Genomic DNA, 5,799 nt, shown 5'->3' with positions numbered 1-5,799 from the left:
TGCCAGTGACAGACACCAGAGCAACTTCATCAGCACCAGCAACAGCTTCAGTGCCACCAGCTCCAGTAGCCACTCCACCAGCTCCATCATCCTCAATTGATGCCTTCGTCCTTGGAGTCATTTCTATACCACCACATCAAGACCAAGCCTGAGAGACGATTCAGCACTATGCATTTTCTATGAACTTTTTGGTAACTTGTTGCCAAAGGGGAGAAAATGTATAGATCATAGGCCTCGAGAGAGAGTGTTGCTTTTGTTCTCTCTTGTTTTTGGTGGTTGAACTTTATTTGTTTGCTTGTTTGAGATACATTATATCGTTTGTGTGACACTTGGATGATCATGTGTTTGATCATATGCTATGCTACATTAATGCTTGATTGGATGATATTATCTCTTATTCTCATATGATCATTCATTTTGCTTGGTGATGAGTGCATGTGTTTAATTTTTATCATTTTGAGCGCTTTACCAAGATGTATGTGACATAGAAGAGTAACCTATGATCCTAATTCTTTGTGCATTTGCAGTCCAAAGCAAATCTTAAACTATGCACAATTTAGGGGAGCTCTTGTCTTTCACATACTTCTCAAAGCGACAATGTTTTCAATCTTATTATCATTTGTCGAAGCTTTGATCTATATGTTGTCATCAATTACCAAAAAGGGGGAGATTGAAAGCGCAACTATCCCTAGGTGGTTTTGGTAATTCCTAACAACATATAGCTCATTGAGCTAATGCTATTCCAAGATAAATATTTCAGGAAAGCTCAATGATTGGCATAGCATGGATGAGAAAAGTGGACCCCTCAAAATGCTAAGGACAAAAGGATTGGCTCAATCTCAAAGCTCAAGACTCTACATTTTCTATTTTAGTGATCCAAGATCACATTGAGTCTATAGGAAAAGCCAATACTATCAAGGAGGGATGAGGTGTTGCTTAATGAGGTTCTTGCTCAAAGTGCTTAGTGATATGCTCAAAAGCCCTCAACTACTTTCTCACATCACATATGACCTAAACCAAAAGTCAAACTCGGCCCTACCGATTCTTTCTATCCGGCGCCACCGAATTCAGATGTCATAGCCACTGCCACAAACCCTAGGAAAATCGGTCTCATCGATAGGGATCTCGGTCTCACCGAGATGGGATTGTAATCTCTCTGTTTCCCTTCGTAACATTTCGATCCTACCAAGATGAGCAATCGGTCCCACCAAGATTGCAATGTAAACTCTCTGTTTCCCTTTCGTAATGTTTCGGTCCCACTGAGATGAGCGAATCGGTCCCACCGAGTTTACCTGACCAACTCTTTGGTTAGCTTATTACCAAAATCGGTCTCACCGAGTTTGCGTAATCGGTCTCACTGAGATAACGTTATGCCCTAACCCTAACCATATCGGTCCTACCGAGTTGCATGTCGGTCCCACCGAAAATCCTAACGGTCACTAGATTTACTGAATTGGTCTGACCGAGTTTCTCAATTCGGTCCCACCGAGATTGGTAAGTTGTGTGTAACGGTTAGATTTTTTGTGGAGGCTATATATACCCCTCCATCTCCTCTTCATTCATGGAGAGAGCCATCAGAACATGCCTACACTTCCAACTTACATTTTCTGAGAGAGAACCACCTACACTTGTGTTGAGGTCAAGATATTCCAATCCTACCATATGAATCTTGATCTCTAGCCTTCCCCAAGTTGCTTTCCACTCAAATCTTCTTTCCACCGAGAGAGTTGAGTTTTGGGGAGACTATCATTTGAAGCACAAGAGCAAGGAGTTCATCATCAACACACCATTTGTTACTTCTTGGAGAGTGGTGTCTCCTAGATTGGCTAGGTGTCACTTGGGAGCCTCCGACAAGATTGTGGAGTTGAACCAAGGAGTTTGTACGGGCAAGGAGATCGCCTACTTCGTGAAGATTTACCCCTAGTGAGGCAAGTCCTTCGTGGGCGACGGCCGTGGTGGGATAGACAAGGTTGCTTATTCGTGGACCCTTCGTGGGTGGAGCCCTCCATGGACTTGCGCAACCGTTACCCTTCGTGGATTGAAGTCTCCATCAACGTGGATGTACGATAGCACCACCTAACGGAACCACGGCTCAAAAATCTCCGTGTCTACAAATTGCGTTTGCCTCCTCAAACTCCTCCGCTTTACCTTCATATGCAATTGTGTTACTTTCCGCTGCTATACTCTAGAATTGCATGTGTAGGTTGATTGCTTGACTTGTGCTAAGTTGCTAAAACCTGCCAAGAATTAAAATTGGGAAAAGGCTAAGCTTTTATTTTGTCAAGTAGTCTAATCACCCCCCTCTAGACATACTTTTGATACTACAACATCTTTGCAACCACTTAATACTATCATCTTTATTTATCATTTATATAGATAAATCATTAAGCTGAGCTACATTAGTCGGGTGTGCATTTATAGGTACGAAACCATCTATATTAATACTAATATAATCATAGTCCGATAAATCCCTACTGGTCAAACATCGCATCTCACTGTGTTGTCAATGAAACCAGCGCATCCGTCAAAGCATTGCATGAAGAATTGTCTGCCTCAATCACCTAGACATCATTATTAACCCACTAAATTAAGCACTGATGTAAGGTAGAAGGGATGCAGCAATTTGCATGAATCCACTTGCATCCCAAAAGAATATTATACCGGCCTTTGACATCAACAACAAAAAATGCTATCGACAATGTTTTGCTTCTAACAGTGAGCTCCATAAAAAAACACCCTTAGCTTCAGATAATTCTCCCGAGAACCCACTAAGTCCTATATAGGTCATCATCAACTTGCTCTCTTTTCGGTTCAGTTTAGAAAATATCGAAAAGGACATAATATTCACATCTCCACCGCCATCAACAAGCATGCGACCAATGGGCTTACCATCAATATGACCCCTAATAAATAATGGCTTTAGGTGCTGTCCATGCTTCTCCGGTTTCTCAAATGTAGTATTCTTTGGGCCAAGAACAAGTTCAGCAATTTCAGCTTCAGGCGCGCGAAATTCAGGAGACAACGCGAACACCATATTAACATCCATATCAATTGGTTCATCTCTATCTTTCTCTGAATTTTTAGCAATAACCGTGTCATCCGTACATTTTTTCCTCTGTTCTGATGCGCTTCTCCTTCCAAGTCTTTGTGGGTACCATTGGTTTATCCCGATTGAACCATTTATCCTGCTTCTTCTCAACTGTCTCTTCCTTTATTCAATGTCCGCAGTCAGTGTACACATTGTTTCTGAGTGTGGGTAAGTCCCTTTGGGCACCAACGAGGTGCTGGTTTAGTCCCTGGGGCGACTGCCTTAATTTTGCCGCCCCCGGTCCTTTGGCCTGTACTGGCGTACTTCTGTTTTTTGGACAAATATTTTATCTTTGGCCGAAAAACTTCTCTGCTGATCATATTCGTTACTAGCATTAAATTTCTGGCCGCGTACATTGCTTGAATCCCAACGTATATGTGTACTAGTACTAGATTTGATACGTTTGTACGCTCCTAGGCCATAACTTCCCATGACCAAATTAGCTTGTGAGCTTGGTGATTTACACATTTGATTAGTACGTGAGGACACCACAAATGCCTTATCTGATTGTGCATGCATGCTATGCCCAGAATTAGTTCTTTCCTCACATTGATTAAATTGTCCCATTGGCTGCACCTTCACACAATTGTTCTCCTCTGTATTAACAATTTCTTTTGGGACTGATCCTAGTTCAGCATCATTGCTTGATTCTGTGCTATTGACAACAACTTCATCTGATTGATGTTCCACCACTTTCTAACTAGCATCAAAATCATCTGAACATTTTACTGGTTTAGGTTCAGCACGCTTCACCGGCATCCATACGCGCTTGTGGTCGCCCTTATAGTTTTTCTCTCTGCATTGCGTACATGTGATCGACCTCCTCGAATCTTAATAGCGTCATGTGATCTAGCCTCCTCATTGAACCGAGCCCTTTTCTCATACACCTTTGGTCTAAACATAAGCCTCGGCGGAATCCACCCTGGCTGAAAATAACCTGCTGGCCCTGTAGGATATGGCGCTCAAGGATTAAACCCCCATGGAGGAAACTGCGGACACATCGAAGGTGCACAACCCCAATATGTTGGCTCCATTGCAAAATATGGCTGCTGTTTATACCAATTTCCTTGCCATTGCTCATGAACGCCATGTCTAGAAGGAGATCTAGGCGCTTATTACCTCCGAGGCGATTAAACACATTGCTGGCCTTGCGTGAGGTATATTTTTCCAACAACATGCTAACTGTCAGCTTTGGCCTTGGAGCTTGTCTCCTTCCCGAGTTGACTTTCCACACTCCTATTTCTGGAATTTTTGGTTTGATCATCCTTGGAGGAGCACTATCATCAACAACATTTTTTCTCTTGCGGACTCGGTCTGATCCGACCAAATAAGCATTTTCTTATTCTCAAACTCGACCATATTGATAGGAAAAGGGTCGATATCGAGATTCATCTTAGAACCTTCTGTGAATGTGAATCATCCTTCACTAATCGCCGATTGTACCTGTCGATGAAACACGTTACAATCATTAGTAGCATGAGAAAAGGAATTATGCCACTTACAATAAGCTCTTCTACCCAATTCTTCTGGAGATGGAATTACATGACCCTCTCTCACTCTAATCAATTTATTTTGCAATAACATATCAGAAATTCTATCACACTTGCTAACATGAAAACTGTATTTAATTTCATCTCTTCTAGCAGGTGTAGGTTTCAAACTAGAACATGCAAAAACTTTTGACTTTGGCGCTTGAACCCATTCAGCTACACATATGTTAACATCATCCTCACTAGCCGAATCACTATCATAATCTAAGGCATTCACCACATGGTTATCCTTCTCTTTATTTCTATTTTCTTCGAATCAGCTATATTGTTTAATTTCCTTAGCCCGGCTTTCCTGCGCCAAAGCCTTCTGCAAAACATGGTTAACATCTAAAAGTTCTTGTCCTTCTAGTTTATCCTTAATATGAGTGAGCAAACCCGAAAAGGCAAGATCAGCTAAATCCTTTTTGGCTATGGTTAGGCTGAAACATCGATTTTTGACATCCCTAAACCTCCTAATATAATCATGAACATGTTCATTATATTTCTGCCTAACCATAGTTAAGTCTGAAAGTCGAAGTTCTGTTTCACCTCTATAAAAATACTCATGATTTTTTTGCTCCAATTGTGCCCATGTTGAAATAGAATTAGGAGCAAGCGATGTAAACCAAGTAAAAGCAGTACCGGATAAAGATAAAAGAAATAATTTTAATCTAAAAACATCTGATGTGCCGACCTCGGTGCATTGTGCTAAAAATTGTCTTACATGCTCAAAAGTATATCTACCATCTTCCCCCATAAATTTAACAAAATCTGGAATTCTAAAACCACGAGGATATGGTGTTAAGTCAAAGTAATCAGGGTATGGTTTCTTATATGCATGTGTTCTGCACTTAGGTTCTAAACCAAATTCTCTAAGTATATTAGCAAGCTGATCCTAAAATTATCATTGGGCTGTAGAGAACTGGTTAGTGGATGAAATGGAACACAAGCACACGTTGGAAACTCCGGCAACGAAAATTGAGCATGTGAAGTTTGCCACGGAGACCCACTAAAATATGAATCAGGTACCGGCCCATACAGAAGCCTGGTGCCAACAGGCGGCAGTGGTGGTGTACTATGTGCTAGGTTGTTGTAAATTAGAATTAAAACCAAAACTTCGGTTATTGCTATTGTGATTTTGTGGAATCGAGGTCGAAACAATAGGAACAGTAGTACTAGGAC

The sequence above is a fragment of the Triticum aestivum genome, chromosome 7B (assembly GCF_018294505.1).
Source record: "Triticum aestivum cultivar Chinese Spring chromosome 7B, IWGSC CS RefSeq v2.1, whole genome shotgun sequence".
Taxonomy (NCBI): Eukaryota; Viridiplantae; Streptophyta; class Magnoliopsida; order Poales; family Poaceae; genus Triticum; species Triticum aestivum.
Note: the sequence above shows the minus strand (reverse complement) of the source record.